This window comes from Sceloporus occidentalis, unplaced genomic scaffold (assembly GCF_023333645.1).
Source record: "Sceloporus occidentalis isolate IW3139 unplaced genomic scaffold, rSceOcc1.0.p SCAF_6, whole genome shotgun sequence".
In the NCBI taxonomy this organism is placed as follows: Eukaryota; Metazoa; Chordata; class Lepidosauria; order Squamata; family Phrynosomatidae; genus Sceloporus; species Sceloporus occidentalis.
This window is the reverse complement of record NW_028316986.1, coordinates 131,872,922-131,895,431: the sequence shown is the minus strand read 5'-3', so window position 1 is coordinate 131,895,431 and position 22,510 is coordinate 131,872,922. Positions and strand designations below refer to the sequence as shown.

The window sequence follows — 22,510 nt, the reverse complement described above, 5'->3', positions numbered from 1 at the left end:
ATATTTTACACATAAAAAGTTTAGAAGGAGGAGGAGGCATCAGGGCCTCCACATCTCATGCTGTCCTGGTACCAAGGGCCCACTGTATATTGGCCATCAATTTTTAAGGTGTATGGAAGAGGAAGCTATGTTTTAAATATAGTACCATATTTCGATATGCAGAATCACTTAATTGAAATTAACAGATGAGAGCTTGTGCACATACTGCCTGCCATTGGGGCTGAGTTGTGCAAATGTGTTAAGAGAAACTATTGCGCATAAGTAAACCCTTGTAGCTGGTGCTGTCAAGCTGGCAGGTAATTGTTTCTAGTACTATATTTAAGGAAGCCTGTCTGTCTGCAAATGCAGAATTTGCAAAGAAGTACAAAACAATGCAAAAGGACCTCATAGCTGGTTGTATATATGCTGTATATATGGTACTAAAAACATTTTTAAACTGTTAAGACTATTCACTACAGATGGAATGAATTGTCATTTGAGAATTACAGGGAGCGCAATAAGAAAATGATTCCAAAATATTGTATTAATTTTGTATCGGTTGTATTCTGCTGTTTTAAACACTTTTAATGATACAAAGAAAGCTTAGGTGAGGGCTTAAAAAACTGGACAGACAAGCATATAGAGAAGGGCCTATGAACTGAAAGGGTGGAAGCAGCCCAGAATTATGCAGCTAACTGGTTTTCAAATGGTGGGGTGAGACTGCCCCTGGGGATCAGGGCAGTTGACATGAGAAAAAGTATGTCTGTTTATAGGTTAGGACAAAAGTGTAAATCATGTAGTCCTCCAGATGATGAGGGTACTGCATGTCTCAACCGCCCTAACCAGCATAGTTAATGATGAGGAATACTGCAAGCTCCATTCCCAAACTGAAAGGCTGTATGATTCCCACCCTGGATTTAGGGGTTAAGATTCAAGAGTGTCAATAGATTATTGTCTATATGAAAAACTGTGCTTGTAAGGTGCCCAGTATTGAGTAATCTATATAAACTGGGGAGAGAAAGCAATGAAATTGATCTGTACGTCGTTCATGTTTGAAAAAAGCACCCATGTGTCCAGGTCAGCATACAGAATCCCATCTATGTAATGAGGAACTCTTACCTATGTAATGAGGAATTCTTACCTTTCGGGTGTGAAAATCCCAATGAAAATGAGTTTGAAGGGAGTGTCTATTTAGATGAAAATATGTAGATCTAGGATGGAGCTTGCTTGCCATCCCAGATTACATCCTGATTGAATACGCTGAATGTTTAAGCAGAGCTATAGAGACTGATACAACATCTGAAAGGTGTTTCAAAGGATTTAATTTAGAGAACATTCAGAAGACATTTCTTTCACCCATATACACTACAGTTTTTCATGTTACAAAATGGTGTGCTTCATGGATCATACTTTATAGATGAAATGGATACGTTTTGACCCAATAAGTCAAAGGCAAAAATAATAGTTATTTCATTAAAATACTTCTCTCCGTGCGGGACCTCTGGGGGACATATATACAAGCTCAAAAGCCTTTTAAGCAATTTGACAAGTAAAAGAGACATTTCAAATCATAACAATTTGAAACATTTCCAAACAATGCATGTGCTGATCTGGGGTGACAGCAGAGAAGGACCTCTCACAATGTATTGCTCTTCACCAGTGGAATATGGAGGAGGGTTCATGCTGTAGTCCTAAGCGCTCAGGTATGTATATTTACTATAGAGAGCACACTCATCCCTCCACGTTTGAGGCTTTGGCTTTTGTGGATTTGATTATTTTTATTGATCTCTCTAGGAACATCTAGGTCCTCCAGTGCAAATCTATGGTCAACTTTAACCAAAAGTCGCACTGAAGGACCCAGAGATTCCCAGAGAGAACACTAGGCATTTGTAACTCCTCCAGCGCAATTCTATGGTCAATATCTGGCAGATGTTGACCACAGAGTTGCACTGGAGGACCTAGATATACCTAGAGAGAACCTATTAATAAAATCATGAATAATCAAATCCGCAAAAGTCAAAGCCACAAATGTGAAGGGAAGAGTGTAATGTTCTAATATTTCAAACCAATATGATGGATTTAATTTTGTACCTGACTGTTGGAACCTGTATCAGCCTTGCAGTACTGACTATTCCAGGGTTAAGCCTAGGCTCCTTAATGATGCCCTATAGTACTGGCTACCACTTAGGGACCATACAGATGATACAGTCCTTGGGACTGGAGCATGGCTTTGGCACAGCTTCTGGCCTCTTAAGATGCATGTGTCATTTAAACAGCATACCTCCAAAGTGACCCGAAGCAGCTTTATTTTGGCCTGTCTGTATGGGCCCTTAATTTGGGCTAAGTGAGCTGGAACTCACCTAGGTCTGAATTCGAGTGGTTAAGTAATAGGACGAAGGTTTGTTTTTCTCCAGTAGAAGGTATAGAAATCAATCCTCCAATGTGGCATGACCCAGTTGGGAATGGGACTTGCTGTTAAGATGCGTATCTTATAGCACATATATTCAATCTCCAACCACAGTCAATATTAATGAAGCAAAAGGTGGGAAATCAGTGAGCCTCCATGTGACATTGGATTACAACTCCTATCAACCTTGATTCCTGACCATGCAGATTGGAGAATGGGAGTTAGGAATCCTAACAACTTCTGGAGAGCTGCGGGTTCCCCAGTTCTGTATTCGTTTTGGAGGACCTGATTTCCCTTTATTCCTGTTAACACTTCCCCTTGACTATTCCAGATTCAATAGGCTCAGAGATTTTAAGGTCTATAGCATTTTGAACAACAGGGGAAATGACTGCTTTATTGTAAGGTATCAGTGGCTTAAGAATCGGACCTATAACCACCTATTCCTATTCCTTCCATTTCAGCTGATGTTCAACTGCACTTGGTATTCTGAGGCTTCCAGGGAAAACCGAACACTGATGTCCTGTAAGCCAGAGAGGAAAATTGTGTTGTCCCCCCAATTGTTCTGAAGCTACATTTCCCAGCAGAGCCATAGCCAGCCTAGCTGATCGTGAGGAGTATCGGGGGGTGCAACCCCAAAACAACCTGGAGATCCACACAGTTCCCACCGTTGATCTAGGCTTTGCTCACACCACCACCAACTCAGAATTTGCACACTAATGTTTTTCTGCATCTATGCATTTCTCTATTAGATACATGTAAGATGCACGCATATATAATCTATCAAAAAGGAGGAGGGAATGACACCATGACTAGGCTCCTTAACCATACAGCTCAACTCTTCCATCGCTGTTTTGTTGTTGTTGTGTCCCTACAAGTTGTTCCCAACTTGCAGCAACCCTAAGGCGAAACTATAATGAGGTTTTCTGAAGCTGAGAATATGTGATTTGTCAAAAGACACCCATCAGGTTTCCATGACTGAACGAGGGCTCAAACCCTGGTCTCCAGAGTCATAGTCCAATACTCAAACCACTACATCACACTAGCTCCCCTCTCTATTACCCCTGTGTGTTTGTCATATCGCAACTGCACAATTTGAGAGTATTGGCTGATAGAAAATTAGCACTACATCTACTGCCAGCTGTATCAGAAAGTTATTGTTGTGCGCCTTCAAGTCATTTCCAATCTCTGGCAACTCTAAGGCAAGCCTTCCACAGGGTTTTCTTGGCAAAATTTGTTCAAAGGAGGTTTGCCATTGCCTTTTTCTGAGGCTGAGAGAGTGTGACTTGCCCAAGATCAACCAGATGTTTCCTCAATCCTGTACACAGTATCACCTTCTGTTGTCCAAAAGTCCACTGAGTATGTTTGCACTACATGTAGGATTCTTCCCAGATTATACTGGGATTGTTTTGACCCTCTATCCCTCTGATGGCCTTATCAAGATTTAGGGGTGGGGGCAGATATTTGAAGAGGGGTTTGCCATTGCCTTCCTCTAAGGGAGAGAGAGAATGTGACTTGCCCAAGGTCACCTACTAGTGGATTTTCAAGGCTGAGGAGGGATACTCCCTTCTAGCTTGCTCTTGAAATATTTCTATGTACACACATAGCTTCAGGGAACAGTCAGAAATCTTGGGCAAGCACTGCAAGGTTTACTAGTTTATTTACAAATAGCACATAAACCGCAGAAGGCCAGACAGACGGGTACAAGACAGAATGAGCAAGTTTGTAGAGAAGAGTCAGTCCACACTCTCCCCTAACCAAACAAAACTAAAACTCCTGCTTGTCAGTCACAAAGAGCTAAACTACCTGTTATGCTAATTGTACAAATGCAATTAAAACATGTTTTTGTTATATAAATAGCAGCTAAAGGAAAGCCTGGGGAGCCCTGGCTCTTTGGGAGAAGGTGAGTTTAACTCTTTCTTTTCCTCCCATGGATCCAACAAATATTATGTTTCCTAAGCTGCTATGAGCACACTGATTCAAGAAAAACTCTTACTGGGCTTCCCTCAAAATGCAAATGGAAGTTCCTTGCTTATTCTTATTGAAGACTCAAAACTGACAGGTTTTGCTACTTTTAACCTTATGGGGAACAAACCTGTTGCTTTAAGATGACAGTAGTGTGTATCTCTCTCTTTTAAAATTAACCTCATTATTCATATATGGTACATCCACTGCAGAAATGTTTAACTTCTAAATGATGGAAATAAGAACAAGAGTGATAAGGAAAATAAAGTGTAAGTGCATCACAAAATGGTGCAGGCATAGCTACTGGAGAAGAAGGTGAGCTGGCTCTGTGTATATGTTTGCACAGTATGTACATAAAAACATTGCATGGTAGAATTTCAGCCAATGTGTGTCTAATGGAACCAAAATGAAAACCACAGTAAGGTTGGAGACATGACAGGCCAACTACTAAACACTTTGGAAATGTGTTTACTCAACAGCCTTGTTACTTTGGAAACACTCTAGAACAGTCAGTTACCTTGGAAACACTCCATATTTATGAACCAATTTAAACTTAATATTTAGGGTGATACTCCAAACACTTTTTGGTGCAAGTTAAGACTAAAAGCAATTTGGCACTTTTTTATTTTATTTTTTGCCGGGCTTTGATCCATTTTGCACTCAACTTGTTTTGAAAGACGTTTTAGGAGTGTGCAGATGATACCTGTCAACCATTTGTTTGAAACAGATTGTAAGTGAAATTATCAGCAGCCCAAGCAAATCTGGTTACATTTTCGAGTTTCCCAGCGATGTAGTTTAATCCTGCAATAAACCTATTTGGAAATAAGATTCATTATGCTTAGTTCAGATGCTCTTCTCATTAGATTGCAAACTGAAGTTACATCTTAAGGACTTTGTTTACTTGCTTTTAATATCCAATGTAGTGCAGCAGCTTAAATCCAACAGTGCACTGACACTACAATGTGTCCTCCCTGCATTTCTTGGTGTCATGCAAAAACCTTCTTCAAAGGATTTCCCAGTCTATAGGAGTAATGTTTTTTGGGGGTGGTGGTGAAACAGTTGGTAATGTGCAGAGTAGGGTTTGTGAGTATGTGACTTCAAGTCAGCTCTAACATATTCTATTCTCCACCTATTATCTTGGAAAATTTATTCAGAGGAAACTTACCATTGCCTTTCTTTAGAGTTGAGAGAGTGTGACTTGACTTGTCCAAAGTTACCCAGCGATTTTTAATTGCTGAGCAGGGAACGGAAGCCTAGAGTCTTAAACAACTACACTCATACCTCCACCTTTGTGGCTTTGACTATTGCAGATTTGATCATTCACGAATTTTATTAATATGTTCTTTCTAGGAACATCTAGGTCCTCCAGCGTAACTCTATGCTCAACTTTAACCAAAAGCCACACTGAAGGACCTAGAGATTCCTAGAGAGAACACTCCACTAGGCATTTGTAGCTCCTCCAGCACAACTCTATGGTCAATGTTTGGCAGATGTTGACCAGAGTTGCACTGGAGGACCTACAGAGTCCCAGAGGTGTCTTCTCAAGTAAAAACATAGTGTTTTTGTTATTTGGGTTTGCCCACATTCACAGGGGTCCTGTGCCTGTAACCCCAGCGAAGGTGGAGGGACGAGTGTATTATACTTTGTTGGTGTTGTGTGCTTTCCAGTCATTTCTGACTTATGGTGACCCTAAGGAGAACATGTCACAAGGTTTTGTTGGCAAGTTTCTTCAGATACTATATAATAAATAGCCACATTGCTCTTTTTGGAAGTACAATATATAACCTGAAATAAATTTCCAGTGAGAGGAAACAGGTGGAGTGGATGCACATATTTGCTTGTGTGTGTTGAAACATTTGCTTTTCTTCAGCCAAGCAGCAGAAATATGCTTCTTCAGCCAAGCATATTACCTGTTTAAGCTGAACCAGGACTCAGATTTGAATGCTGAATACCAAGAATATCTGAAGTAATTAAAAGAAAAGAAATGTAAGTTGTGAGAGATACCAGAGAGAGTATCTACCTCTAATGTCAGTGCTTCTTTGTATGTAAAACAAAGCTGTATTTCTCCATTGGAACTTGAGTTTCCAGTTCTCCCAACAACAACAGAAGCTACTGTTTTATGGGATAATTTCCAGTGAACTTAGGTACACAAACACAAACAGCTGACAGAGTGGCAAAACTGTTCCTAGATTTACCTGCTGTGTAGGACACAAGGCCAGTTTTGTCACAAAAACCTAATTAAATTAATTTCCTCCTGACTTTGTTGGTTTTGCTGCCACAGAAAAAAATGTTTCCTGCTAAAATATGCTCATGGTTTGTCAAATTCAAACAGGCGCATGTGCCACAATCCCACATGTTGAAAACTAGACATGATGGCAATAGCTTTCTAGCCCAGTCTTCTTGCTTTGTTAGATTCATACTTCTCATGGATCTTCCCCTCTTACGGCTGCATAGTTTACCAACAGTTTTACTGCGTATGGTGTGGGGTTGTTTTGTTTTCCTTCGTTTAAGTAAAGCTCAGAGGGATTTACCTTGGAGTAAACATGTTTTGAATTACAGGGTTAGCAACCACAATTCTCCCCACAGGTCTTTGGGGGAACCAGAACTTCCAGAGATCGTGGGAAACGTTTTTAGCTTCAGCACTTCTATCTTTATATATAATGGGCTGAAAAATTACCACTACCTTTCAGCAGCCTTGTCTCCTTTAGGCTAGTCTGGAAATGTTGGTGGGAAACAAATATATATGTGCGTATGTGAGAGCCAGCAATGTGTAATGGTTTGAGAGTTGGACTATGACTCTGGAGACCGGTGTTCAAATCCCGCCTCGGCCATGATAAAACCCACTGGTGGCCTTGGTCAAGTCATACTCTCTCAGCTTCAGAGGATGGCAACAGCAAACCCCCTGAAGAAACTTGCCAAGAAAACTCTATGATAGGTTTGCCTCGGGGTCTGTGCATAGCTTTAATTTTTATTGTTTTAATGTTTTAGTATGTTTAACTGTTTTAATATGTACTGTTTTGAAGCATTTCTATATTTTAAATTGTATTTTATTTTTTAATGAGTGATGCATTTTAACACTGTACTAGTTTAATTCTAATTTAATGCACACTTTTATATGTTTTTAATTGTATTTTTTTTAAGTATGTCCCAATTGTGGGGGGAAATGTGGGATACAAATAATAATGGTAATAATGGATGTTGTATGTCAAAAATGACTTGAAGGCACACATGTGCATGTATGTGTATACACATGTACAGTGGACTCTTGTTATCCAGTGGGGTTTGGTTCCAAGATCTCCCATGATGTATAACAAAACCTGTGTATGCTCAAGTCCCATTAAATATAATGACATAGCAAAATGGTGTCCCTTATACAAAATGGAAAATCAAGGTTTGATATTTGGAATTTATACATTTTTTGAACATTTTCAAACCGTGGATGCTTCAATCCATGTATAAACATCCGTGTATAAGAAGGGCCAGCTGTGTATGTATGAGACCCAACATGGCATAGTGGTTTGATTGTTGGACTAGGACTCTGGAAACCAGGGTTTGATTCCCTATTTGGCCATAAAACTCGATGGGTGATCTTGGGCAAGTCACATCCTCTCAGAAAGCTTGCTATGAGTTGTCATAAGCCAAAAACGACTTGGAGGCACACACTATGTGTGTGTAGATTTATCTGTATATACAGTATGTATGTGTGGCACAATTTGAATATACAATGTGTATATGTGTCTGTGTGCATATATATGTGTGTGTGTGTATTGTCCAATGTACATTTATATTTCAAATATATTGAAAGAGGGGCCAGTAATTGCTGCCTTATATGTATATGTGGCACAATTTATATGTGTGTGTGTGTGTGTGTCTAATACATGTTTATATTTAAAATACACTGAAAGAGGGGCCAATAATTGCAATATGTATGTCATAATTTGTATATACAATGTGTGTGTGTATGTATATATATACACACGTACACATTGGTGCATGTTGTCAAATATACGTTTATATTTAGAGTATACTGAAGGGACCAATAATTGCTGCCTTACATGTATATGTGGCACAATTTACATGTGTGTGTGTGTGTGTGTGTGTGTGTGTATATATATATGTACACACAATATATGTGCGTGTTGTTTATATATGCATATGTACGTTCATATTTAAAACATCAGGGGCCAATAACCGCCTGCGAAGGGCTCTGAGTTTCAACCGCCGCGCAGAAGGCGAACGAACGAACGAACGCGGCTGAGTGACAGGAGAGAAGACCCAGCATTAAGCGTGCACGCGCGCAGGCCCCTCCCCCTCCCCTATTAACGGATTTCTCTCAAGGGAGGGGGAAGTGTCTTTGGGAGCACCACGCATGCGCCCAGTGGCGTCTCTGCCTCTTGCTGAATCGGCCTCCCCCTTTCGGAGCGTGCGTGCGTGGACACGTGCGCGCGACAGAGAAGTGCGGGCGCGCGAGCGCAAAGTCCAACCAGGGTGAGTGGGCGGGGCGTGAGAAGGGAGGAAGCGCAGGGAAGGAGGGCGGGGCGAAGAGAACCCGGACGTCCTCCCTCCCTCTATCCAAAGAGCAACAGCCACCAGTCCTGACTCCGCCCACCTCCTGGCGCCCTCTACTTCCGCACTGGAGAGAAGCGTCCCCTCCCTCCCTCCCTCCCTCCCTCCTTCCTTCCTTCTGCTGAGCGAGACTTAAGGGAGGGGAAGGAGAAGGAAGGAGTGCGCGCGCGCAGCCAGGGAGGGAAGGGGCGCGCGCACGCCCCTTGGCCGACGCAGGTAAACCCTGTTTTCTGTGGACTCTGAGGTGGGAGGGGGAGGGAAACGGGCGGCGGCGGAGGAGGAGGAGGAGGAGGAGGAAGGCGAGTGTGGCTGCGGCCTAGGAAGGTAACTGCCATCGGGGCGGCGTCCCTATCCCTGCGGGGAGAGAGAGGGCCACAGTCAGGGCCTGCCACCCTCTCTCCCTCCCTTGACTGGCCTGGGCTTTTCTGACGCCTCCCTTGGCCTCGCGCTGTTCTCGTCTCTTCAGTTTATAAAGCTTCTTTTAAAACGGCCCCGCCCCTTTCTCCAAGCTCCGCCCACTGGCGATCGATCTCCTGAGACTTAAAGGAGGTGGGTGGCATCTCTGCCCACCTTTCATTTGGGGCTGGGAGACCGGGGCCTCCCTTTCATTTGGAGGTTGGATGACCTCCCCTTCTTCCTTGGGGGGTGGGGGCCATCTGTGTCTCCCCCCCCGTAATTTGGGATTGAGAAACTTCTGTTTCCCTTAATGGGGGTGGCCTGTGCCCCCTTTAATTTGAGGTTAGGAGGCCTGTGTCCCCTCTTAATTTGGGGCTGGGAGACCTGGGCTCTGCTTACTTTGAGGTTGGCCGGCCTTCTTAACTGGGGGTGGGTGACATCTGTGCCCTCTCTTAATTGGGGTTGGGAGACCTGGGCCCATCCTAATTTGGGGTTGGGAGACTTGGCCCCCTTTAATTGGGGATGTGTGACATGTGTGTTTGCAGCTCCCATCCTTCCTCAGGGGGCTCGGGAGGGGTATACATGCAGGCAGGCCTCTTCTCCATGAGGGTGCTCCAGGAAATGTAATAATAATAATAATAATAATAATAATAATAATAAACACAACTAAATTCCCTTAGCAAGACAAAAAGAGATGCTCCTCTTGAGATGCTGCTGGGCTAGATCCACTTCTCTTGTTGTGTAAGGAGAGCCTGTCCTTGATAGGGTTCGTGATGGCTCCCCCCTGGATCTATATGGTTCTCTTCAGCTACCCTTTTGGCTACCCTGGTCCAGTGACGCTCCAGTTGTCGCTTAACAACGTAATCCTGTTTCCACAAACCAAACATGTTTTCTCAGCAGCTAGTGTTTATGCTGAACGGCATACAGTAGTTAAGATTTCAGTCTCAACACTGTGATGAGAAGTCAGCCTCGTTGAGCTCAGTGGAAATTGCTCTTGAGTAAATGCACAGGCTTGGAGCAATAGACTCCCTGCCCTGGTGACAGTTGTATGTTTGCCCTCTCGTTATACTTGGTTAATCTTATGCCCTCCTTCATGGCTTCTGCAGTCACTGTCTTGGGTTATCTCAGACTGACAGAGAAGCATGCATTGAGAGAATGGAATAAATCCACAGTGCTTCATTTTATGATTCTTTACTTAGAGTCATTGTCTTGTGCTTGTGTATGTGTACATGAGAGAAAGAGTGAAAGAGAGAGAGAGAGAGAGGGTGGCAGGTAGTTTTTTTGGTGGGTAATTAATTGGCATTCAGTGTTCTTGAGTGTTTGCCCAGACCTTTCTCTTGGTCCAGACCCTGCAGTTCTTCAGCTATCTAGTGCTCAGTGAGCAGCACACTCTGATCCTTATTGAAATGCCCAGGTTCAGTTCTCTTCTCTTATCCACTGACTTTAAAAACAAATTGTAGCAACATCATGCCATGCTTGTTGATGCCTTCCCTTTTCTACATCTGCATGTAATCTCTTCCAACAAATCTTGATGTTCTTGCTGACATTTCCTACTAATCTCTAGAGTATTCTGTGCTACTCCTTGAGACACAGAACTGGCATGTGCTTGTTTGGCACATTTCTGATAATGTTTAGGGTTTTTTATCCACATGTTTCTAGTGTAATTATTTCTTTAAAATGTTATTTAAAATATTTTGAGATTTCCATCAAGAGCAAAAGTCCTTCAAAGGCAACTTGATCATAATAATAAAACAACAAAAATAAATAAAACCAGTAAACACTAGCCATACTTTTAAAAAATCTAGTTAGTTCTAAAATGAAAATTTCAGAACTGCTCAGTGACTTAAAACTCTCAAAATGCAAAAATATGCTATTATTATTATTATTATTATTATTATTATTATTATTTCTAACAGTGCTACTCAAAAGTGATGGTCTGTGGAGCGGTGCTGTTCCCTGAGGCATTGGCTGTTGGTCCATGGCAAGATTTCAAGAAAATAGGAATAATTGTAGCCAATGGACACAAGTATGGTACCAGTCCCTGGCAAACGGTGGGGGAAAACTGTCCATCTCTCACATGAGATAGGTTGAAATGCACTGATTTATAAGATACCAGTACAAGCAAGTTCTGTATATTAACCTTATTATTAACCTTTATTTATAAAGTGCTGTAAATTTACACAGCGCTGTACATACAATCTTTTAGTTAGTATATCTGACATTTTAAAAAATGGAACAAATTATAATGAAATAGTGGATAGGTGTTTAAAACAGTAATAATACAAAGAAAAGTATAAAGTCAAAGGAACAAAATCAGAAACACATCATATAATAAAACCCTTTTGTAGAAATAAGCAGTTCTCAAACTGATGTTGTGATCCTATTATGCATTTACTCACTGTGTGGTTGCTTTTATATTGTGTTGGCTGATTGTGAGTACTTTCATATTAGGATTCTCAAGAATGCCAGAAATGCTGTGTGATGGCTCATATGGAGAGATCTTGTGGGAAAAATGCAATTTTTTGCTGTTCCCGCATCTCACCATGTCTTGGGTCTACTTCCTCCAATTTCTCAGCTGTGCAAACATAATCAGACATGATAAACTATTTATGGAAAATGATTGGCGTATAGCTGCCATGTTATAGAAGCGTAGGCTGATCCTATGTATGTTTACTCAAAAGTCCAGTTGAATTTTTTGAGATTTGCTGCCTTGTCGTCATGGTTAGTATTGTGGCTTTAGTCTTAGGCAATAAATATTCATTTGTTAGGTAATCATGAAGAATGAGATTTTTCAGAAATACTGTGCTGTTATATGTTAGAATAATGATTCTCCAGTGTCAGAAAGATCACAGTTGTACGTTCTGTTCATCACAGTGATACTGTGTGCGTGTGTGCATTGTGATCTCTGAGTTGAACACTATGGCTCGGTACAGACCGCCCAAAAGGGCGGTCTGCCGGTGCCTTGTTTTGTTCCACGAGGAAGCTGCAGCGGACAAACCATGCGGCTTCCTCACGGAGCAAAAACAACCCGCAAAAAGCGGGTTCTTTTTGTGGCGTGATACTGATGATGCAGTGCGCCAATGGCACACTCATGATATCAGTATTGCGCTGCGACGTGTGGACGCTAAGCATCCATCACGTGAAAATGGCGGCGCCCATCTGTACAGGACATCACCATTTTCATGTACGGAATATGTGCTAGGGTTGCGTGGCGTGTGTAAGTGATGCCCCGAGGCAACCCTAGCATGTCATCAAGACGTGCCATGAGGCCCGTCTATACCGGGCCTATATGTGTCAAGGGAGTTCCAGATTTGTAAACTACAGTATTCCTATTAAATTACTTATTTAGTAGTAGGTCGGGGGAAAGTGGCTTGGGTAAATATTCCAATGTTGTGTGCTTTCAAATCGTTTCTGACTTACGACAAATCTAATGCAAAGCTGTCATGGCCTATTCTTGGTGAAATTTGTTCAGCAGGCCTTTTGCCTTTGCCTTCCTCTGAAGCGGAGAGAATGTGAAATTTCTCAAGGCTACCCAGTAGATTTCCATGGCCATGTGGGGATTTAAACCCTGGTCTCCAGAGTCGTAGCCCAGTGTTTGAACCACTACAGTGCACTGGCTCTTGAAATACACTAAAACAATAATATGGATGGGAATATAATATAGCATTGAGAAGTGTTGCCACAATATGGTACTGAAAGTATCTACAAGTTTAGCTTGGAGAAGAGAAGACTGAGAGGTGACATGATAGCTATCTTTAAATATCTGAAGGGATGCCATGTAGAAGATGAAGCCAGCGTGGGCTAGGTGGCCCTTGGGGTCCTGTACAGTTGTAAGGTTAAATGATTCCAAATGGTGTTAAATCCTACCCCCCGATGGAACCGCTTCCATCAGTGCAACTTGGAGAATCGCAATCCCTCACCCCTGCACAGCCACCTTCACAATCTACTCTGGAGGCTTGGGGGACTACAAGGGGGAGTAGAAAATAAGAAAACCTCATCACATGGATGGAAGTCAGATGTTATAACATTGGATTCTGCCCAGAGTAAGCAAGGAATGGAAGGAGTTCTAGGTCATGATGTCAAACTGATTTGAAAGATGTATTATTTTAACTTACAGCTAATTTTGAACAGTGGCTTTATAATTGCCATTCTCTTACAAACTATGTTTTTGGTACCTCAGAAGAATTTTTGTTTTTAACTTTGATACTATTTATGTGTTACATATTTTGGTTCTATTGGATATCTGCAGGTTGTTTATTCATGTTTTAGTCCTGTATTTTCCTGCTTTGCTCCAGTATTGTGTCTTTACATGGCTTAATCTTTCTTGACACTTGTCCTCTCAGCATAAAACTTGGAAGACTACTCCCCCTCCTGTGCATTAAGCTAAGAATGCTCTCATGGTTTACAACAATGTATGTGCCAAATCCATATTATAAAGGCATGACAAGTACAGTAATAATAATAATAAAATTTATTTGTATCCCGCCCCTCTGAGAACAATCGGGGTGGCTAACTAAGTTAAAAATACAGAACATATAAAATCCCTGATACCCTCCCCTCCTTAAAAAAGTATTAAATCCAATGCAGAATTTAAAAACAACAACATACAAGTTAAAAACTGACCAGAAGGTCAACAACATCACAGCAAAACAATCAATGGGAGCAGCAGTATCTTATTCCCAGACATTTTTCTGAGCCCGGGTTCTCTATTCTGGGAAGGCCTGCCAGAAGAGATCCGTTTTAACAGCCTTTTTAAAGCTGTCTAAGGATGTAAGTAGACGGATCTCATCTGGCAGGCCATTCCCGCGTTATACGCCACGCACACAAGCCCTATTCAACTGAATGGGGCTCGAGCATAGGTACGATTTGCCTTACGTGGGAGGGGGGTCTGGAACAGATCCCCATGTAAGGCAAGGGTCTACTGTATTTCCAATGGCTTTTGTATACAGAGTGCCATCCAAACCCACCTCTCAATGTTTGTTGTATACTTTTTGAGATGGTCTTACAACATCTTGGTTTTAAGTTAGATGCTGTTATATTCTAGCTTTGTAGTATTATTTTTACATAATTAATACCTGCCCTAAACTTTACATAAAGAGCCAGTGTTGTTTGGGTGTTGGAGTAGGACTCCTGGAAACCAGGGTTCAATCTCTGGTCAGCCATGGAAACTGACCTTGGGTAAGTTACACTCTCTCTGAATAAATCTTGCCAAGAAAACTGTAAGATAGGGTCACTATAAGTCAGAATTGACTTGAAGTCAACATCTTCCTAGAAATTGATTGAAATAAGCTTATACTTCAAATAATTTGAATGAAATAAACCAAAATTACTCCAATGGTTCCTAAACTTTGATCCTCCAGGTGTTTTGGACTTCAGCTCCCAGAAGCCCCAAGCCAGGAAACATCTGCAAGTCCAAAACATCTGCAAGACCAAAGTTTGGGAACCACTGCTCTAGTCCCTAAAAGGTTTTACCTTTTCAAAGGTGTTTTAAGGTACTTTGAACTTCAGAGAAACTGAGTGGCTGCATTATACCACACTTGCTTGGGCTGGCTTGAAAAGAAAAGCAGATGATGAACATGTGGAAGTGCAGACTTGGCTGAGGTGAACCTCTGTACAACACCTCACTATTTGTATGTCTGGGTGATGATTACTGAGATTGATGAGAGATTTGTTTTAATCTGTACTGCTTACATCAGTCTAAGGATTTGGGGCGGTTGGAGTGGGGAGAAGGAGAAGGAGAACGGGAACTATTTTGAGTTGACAGGTGCTCACAGCATTGCATTTAGCCCATGATGTTCACTTCAAAGTAAATTTGATAAGGGTAAAAGTGTACCTGTTCCATATTTTTTAAAAAATCAAAGTTTAATTGATTTAGGTTGTTAAATTTTCAGCTGTGGTGATTATGTTGAATTAAAGATGAAAATGGCTAGAGAGGGGAGTAATTGGAGAAATTATGCCTGTTACACTTGATTTTAGGTTATTGGTTTTCCTTAATTTAAAAAATGTAAATATGTTGATAAGTGAAACACATAGTGGTCTCAAATTTGTATTTTTAAAAAGCCATTTATATAGGTGATAGATTGCAGTAGTCTGCAAAGTAATAGGTACTGTGAGATGCTTTGAAAAGACAATAACTTCTACCTGTTATTGGCCGGCTTTCTTGATTAAGTTTAATGGATAATATTGATTATCTGACATATTGTATAGCTAGCGTCCCCCTTACAACAGCAACAACGACGATGATTTATAACACCCTTTTCACCAAAGGGAACCCCAATCTAAACATGAAATCAATTTGTGTTTTGTAAAAAACATATACACATAGACTGAAGGTAATTTTATACACAATATTTTTTAAATAATTTAGTGCGTGAAACATCTCAGCCACCCATAGGGAAAGTTTTGAATTTAGTAATATTTCAGATTTGAATTTTGGATTTCCGGATAGGGGAGACTCAACCAGTACATATGAAATGTACGTGTCAACTTTAAGTCCATGTTCTGAATTCAGAATCTGGCTTATTATTTGAAACTAGTTTTAGAGGTTTGTATTTAATGTTTCTTCTTGAGGAGCCAGTGTGGTGTAGTGGTGTCAGCATTATCCTGTGGACCAAGGTTTGAATCCCTGCTCGGCCATGTAAGTTCACTGGGTGACCTTGGGCAAGTCACACACTCATCCTCAGAGGATGGAAATGACAAAACTCCTCTGAAGAAACTTGCCAAGAAAACCCCATTATAGGTTCACCTTAGGGTATCCATAAGTAAGAAACAACTTGAAGGCACACATCAACAATGATAACAACAATTTGATGTTTATAATTCATATTTGGTATTTTATAAAGTGCCTTTAACTGTCAGATTTATAGAGGAATGTTTGTATTTAAAGCTTCCATTTAAAACTGGCATAAACCTTACAGTTAAAAAGACTTATTTTAAAATCTGTTTAACAAGATTTCTGGAAACTTTGCTCAGCTACAAAAAGATTGATGTGCAGTTTGCGACTTTATCGTGTGTAAATTATGTGTAACGCTGTTGAGAATTTAGACATCTTAATGCTTAACACTAGGAGCCACCATGGTGTAATGGTTTGAACATTGGACTGTGAATCTGAAGACCAGGGTTTGAATAATATTCAGCCATAGAAACTCACTGGGATCCAAAACACACTAGAAATAATCCAGTTTGAGACTGCTTTAACTGCCCAGGCTTAGTGCTTAGGAATGCTGGAGATTGTAGTTCAGTGTGGCACCAGATCTCTCTGACAGGAAAGGCTAAATGTGGCACCAGATCTCTCTGACAGGAAAGGCTAAATGTCTCACAAAACTACAGTTCCCAGAATTCCTTAGCATTGAGCCAGGGCAGTTCAAGCGGTCTCAAACTGGATTATTTCTGCAGTGTGTTTTGGACCTTGAAGATACACAATTACCAGTGAAGCATCATACTGACTGTTGTCTGCCTTCAAGTAGTTTCCAATTTATGGTGACCCTAAGATGACCATATCTTGGGATTTTCCGGGGCTAAGAGCGTCTCCCATTGGGTTTCCAAGGTTGAGCAGGGAATGGAACTCTGTCCTCTTAAGATGGTTCTTTTCACTATCATATTTCTGTTGGAACTGATGAAAATATGTCAGTAATAAGACTGTATGTGTAGTGATTAATGAAATATGTTTTTTTCCTCATTTAGTAAATGAGAATAGAAAGGAAGCATTGAGATCCTGGGCTTACGACGTGATTTTATGGTATTCTTTGATTTGTAGTTTTGAGAGGAACTAGCCCAGGCATCTGTGTTGACATGAATGTACTTTTACCTAGTGCATGGATTGCAGCCATTCCTGGAGATGGCTGTTCTGGCCAGAGTGATACAAATATGCTGTAGTTAATATCCTACTTGGATTTCTTTAACATACTATATGCAGAGCTCCTTTTGAAAAATACTCAGAAACTGGCCCAAAGAGCTGCAGCCAGTCTAAAGACTGGAGCTGTTGATAGGTAACAGATTATACTACTGGTACAACAGCTTCACTGGTTACCACTTGGTTTCTGGGCACAATTCAGAGTGTTGGTTATAACGTTCAAAGTCTGCCTGAAGCTTATATTCTCCCATGCTTTGAGGTGTTAAGTAGCAGCTCCTCTTAGGTCCTACCATCCTCATACTACTCATGTGTGTTTAATGGAAATATGGGGAAAGACCTTCTTGGTGACTGCTTCCAGACTCTAGGATGCCTTTCTTATGAAGGCTAGATTGACTCCTTTTATTGTCAGTCTGTTGACAAGTAAAGACTCCCCCCCAACCCCCAGTTCTGTAAGGAAAGTGCACTAAATAATGTACTGATTTTATTTCTTACCTTTTAAATGGCTATGTTTCAGTTTTTAAAAATTCTATTGAAACTTAATTATGTTCTAACTTTCACTTTTTGTGGTTTTACCTATATGTATTTTTACCTGTATTTTTCTTAGTTTTTCTAAGCTGTCTTGAGTCCCAGTTTTCGGTGAAAGGTGAAGAGATGGTGATGTTAAGAGTAGTTATAGTAAAAACTAAACCAGGATTGAAAGTTGCATTTCTGTTGCGCTAGTTATGGTTTTGAAAATTACCTGCCTAGTAGACTTGTTTTCAGATTAGCAATGGAGTATCTGCTGCATCCAAATTACAACACCTCGTTTCTCAAGTTCTCTCTGTGTTGTCATGCTTAGAGTTCTGGCCTTGAAATAGGTAAAATATAAGTCACACCTTGTTCCAGTGCACAGGTGTGATTAAGGAAGTGCAGACCTGGACAACAACTGGAACATGTGGATCCACATAGGGTTTTTTTTTCTCTCTCTCCCCCCCCCCCCCCCCATGACAAAAAGTTAGTTTCTTGGATGGAAAATTGGGAGAATACAGGGAGGAAAAATCTTAAAATTTAAGGCAATCAGAAATTTTAATACATGGAGATATGTATTGCACATGTTCCAAAATTTCCATTTCCCCCATAGTCCCTTCCCTAAAATACATTCCCCCCCCCCAAGGCTTCAAAATTTCTAGACATGTTATATTCTAAACATGATTATTACTAATGATCTTGGGCCAGTTAATGTCCCAGCCTAGCCGACCTCTTTGGACCTTGTTTTTGTGTAATTTCATGTATAGTGGTCCCTCCACATTCACTGGGGTTAGGGATGAAGGACCCCTGTGAACGTGGAAAAACCAGAAATAAAAAAAAGTCCTTCAGTGCAACTCTGCTCAACATCTGCCTGAAAATGATCACAGAATCACACTGGAGGACCTACAAATGCCTAGGAAGTGCTTTTCCTAAGAACGTCTAGGTTCTCCAGCACAACTCTATGATGTATTTCTGACAGAGTTGCTCTGGAGGACCTAGAGATTCCTAGAGAGAACATATTAATCAAAACTGCAAATAATAAAATCCGCAAAAATCAAAGCCGCAAATGTGGAGGACTAACTGTATACTGTCCTGTGTCTTTTCTTTTCAAGGAAGGGTAAGATGCAAATATAAATCTTGATCATTTATTGATCATACCAAAATCTGCAGATGTTCAAGTCCTATTGACTTCAGTGGTGGCATGACCGTGCCACAATTGAAGACAATAGCACTTTGGAGGAGCTGCTTCCTCCTACACCTCTTCTCCCCCCCACCTCTTTCTGTACACTTCTCCTTCACCTCTTCCCCACCTCCGCTTCCTTCTCTTCCTCTTCCTCCCACATTGTCTTGCCTTCCTTCTCCTCTTCCTCCTCCTCCTCCTCTGCCCCCACCATGGATGCTCAAATCCACAGATGGCAAGTCTGTAGATAAGGACAGCCCACTGTATAATTTAAAGTTAAGTTTTAACAATTCTGATAATTGATTCTGGGGAAACAGAGCTCTGTTCCACTGGAGATGATCCGTATCTGTACAAATATTTACAATTATTTCTTACTGCTTTTCAGCAAGATTTGCTCCCAAAGCAGTTTTAACTTAAGCAAGTAATTGACAATTCTGAGTGGAATTAGATTTAGTGTTCTATAGTTTTCATTATGGTCTGGAACCAGGAATTCCATGCAGCCAGGTGGGTCCCTATGAAAAGTCGAAAGGCAGCACACATGCATAAGTGGGTGGCAGAGGAAGGTTGGTTTTATCATTTGATCTTGTGGATCTAAATATCCTCTGTAATCCAGCGATCAGGAGGAAGTAGCTGGGACAGTAGCTGAGCAATGATGAAGTAACATTGTGATGGGGACCATCAAACAAAAATAGGAGGTGTAGATGAGCAAGAAGAATCTATAAAAGGACATGGTGAACATATAGATAACCCGTCTGGGGAAACCATGGAAAATATAATTCAGACAGACTAAAAACAGAAAACACAAAAACAAACTGACTAAAAACAAACAATGTAACAAACCAGCTTAAATGTTAAAACACTTTACAACTACGTACATATGCATTTGGAAACAATTAGTCTCCAAAGGCTCTAATACAGGGGTAGGCAATCTTTTTGAACCGGGGGCCGGGTTGCTGTCCCTCAGACAACTGGAGGGCCAAAGCCAAAAAATAATTAAATATTTTTTTAAAAATTAAATATATAAATAAACCAGGACAGATGTAGGACAAAATTTTCAAATGGAAGACACTTTTTAAAAAAAAAATGGAGGACACGCGAAAAAATTTGCTGATTTTTAAAAAAATGTTAATATAAATGCATGTTTCTGAGGCTTCTATAGACAGTTGCCCCCCACAGGCCCCGGCGGCAATCGGCGGCAGGACCAGGCTGGGGCCGGTCCCAAGGCCTCGCCGGGCTGCATCCGGCCCGCGGGCCGCAGGTTGCCTACCCCTGCTCTAATATAAAGCCATGTAGATCATTTGACAAAAGCATTTCGAAAGGCAGACCTATGTACAGTTGCCATGATTTCTTGAGATGAGTTTGTTTCCTCAGGTTTTGTACTGCTTTGGCTAGTAAAAATCCAAGAGATGCTGTCTTAAAGGTCATGGTAATGAGAGAGCTTCTGTGTGTCTCTTAAAATCTAAGTAGGGTGTTGCAGCGGCTTCTGAATACAGTGTTAAAGGGAGATAACATGGAGCATAATCTTAGACTTTTTATCTTCTACTTTCTGTATCACTCTTTGTATTGATAACAGTTTACTCATACACAGTGCCAACACACACAAACACACAGATTCAGCTGTTTGTATCCAGAGGAGTTCTGAGAGATGGATTAACTAGAGTAGAAGTTCTGAAACTGGTTCTTGGGCTCCATTCAAGGGATATGAGGAAAATTTTTAGAACAGTCCATAATATCTGTACAAGGCCTTCCATTTGATCTAGTTTTGTAATGGTAATTATGAGCCATCAACTGGGGCCAAATTCCTCAAAAGACTGACAAGGCCTTTGTGTAGGCCCTGTGATTTTCATAAAAGGGAGTGAGTTCAGTTTGCTAATTTCTCCCTGAAGTTCTTAGCGGTCTTGGCAAATACTGAAGAGCTTTTTTATAATTAAAAGACAAGTTACTTGTAAGGTTTGATTTGAAGAGCAAAAACAATTACAGTGTGCCCTTGGTATCCACTGGGGTTTGGTTCCATGCCTCCCTGTGGATACCAAAATCCACGGATGCTGAAGTCCCACTATAAGACAGTGGCTTATTAAAAACAGCAAAATCAATCCAGATTGCTATTTGGATTTTAAAAAAAAATCCAAACTGTGGATTGTGGAATACATGGATGCAAAATCCATGGATAAGGAGGGCTGAGTGTAAGTGGATTACCAAATAATTTTCAGGTGAGCATTAAAAAAAATCCTAGAGAGATGACTATTTTTCCTAAGTACTTGTTACAGAATCTGTTGGTCACTGATTGATATTGGTAGTGAATAGTATCTATGGAACTGGAGTGTCTTTTACCAAAGAATCACATTTGCAAACATCATTTAATTATAGAGAATCCTTTCATTTGAAAAATGAGCCAGCTTCTATGGATAGAGCTGATACAAGAGAAGCACAAAGCTGCCAATTAGACCAGTGCTCATTAAGTATGAGTTCACAGACATCAGATTTTATAGTGATGCAGTGTTTCAAATAACAGATCATTACAGATGATGCCTTGTACATGTAGCACTTTAAATGGTCAAGGTGAAATATCTGATACTGAGTAGAAAATTCAGATTGTATTTGAATTAGGGCAAACATAAGATAATTTTTTAAAAACACATCCTGCAGAATGTTCTTTAGAACAATAAATAGTAGGCACTTTGTCATATAACATTATTACTTTTCATAGTTTTTGTGGAAAACAGATAAAGCTGATTAAAGTTGCACTGAAGCCTAACAATTTAGACAATTCTTTGATGTTGCAGTCAGATTTTGTTACACGGTAATCTAATTGGAAAGTAATGGTCAGCAAATTATTGTAATCAAACTGGCTTCCTTAGAAAGCAGCTTTTTTCAGTATTTCTCGAGTTTTGCTGAAAACCTTGTCCTTTTAAGTACTTCAGTTGAATCAGGTTGGTGAAAGGAATCTTATCCCTGGGTTAGAAGGCAATTGTTAAATTATCCCAGCTGATTTTGACATGAACTGAGATGGTGATTTTCCATACAAAGCAAATTAATATGTAACTTGGTCAATTCCTGTGGGAATTGGAAATGCTCAGATTTCTATTTGGCAAGATGTAATTTAAGGGCCATCCAGATTTGAATGCCTTTACTTTTTTATTGATATAGGTTTGGTGTACATATTTGGTAGCAGATTTGGATGTGGGAATCTGTTGCTGTCCTACTCTGCTACATGGAATGGGATTTCAGTTTGCATGGGAAAAGGAACAGGTTTTTATGGAGTACTTAATTCTTTCCCTGCAGGTTTCCCTCTATTCAGTATTTTCTTTTCTCAGTGCCTTTTCCCATTTGATACAACAGGTCCTAAGTTCTCCATGTAATCAGTAACTCCAAGGGTTTTCAATATGTTTACAGAATTAAACACTAGGAAGAACATAAGCTGTATGTGTAGGCTTAAGCAAACTTTACTATTACTTGTAGTGGAGATGCTTCGGCTGGGATTCCAAGATTCGTGTGTGTGGCCACTATTTAAATTCACCAAATCTAAGAGTAATTAGCTGAGTCTTCTGTTCTTGGGGGAAAAAATTAATTTAATTTAAAATAGATTAATTTATTAAAGGGAAAGCACTTTGAAGGAGGTATACAAAGCAGTAACAAGCCAGATCAAATTTGTTATTATTTA

At 40.5% G+C, this 22,510-nt stretch overlaps 1 protein-coding gene across 2 annotated transcripts in view; it reads left to right on the top strand.

Annotated features, from left to right (window-relative positions):
* Window positions 1-9,031: 9,031 nt before the first annotated feature.
* Window positions 9,032-22,510, top strand: part of PHF3 (PHD finger protein 3) — a 56,274-nt gene continuing 42,795 nt past the window's right edge. The window contains exon 1 of one of the 2 annotated variants that reach the window (XM_089530995.1): window positions 9,032-9,130. The gene's annotated coding sequence lies outside the window, so the exon portion shown is untranslated. Of the gene's footprint in view, window positions 9,131-9,165; window positions 9,239-22,510 lie in introns of those variants that run through there. The other variant, XM_089530996.1, reaches the window with a different exon arrangement.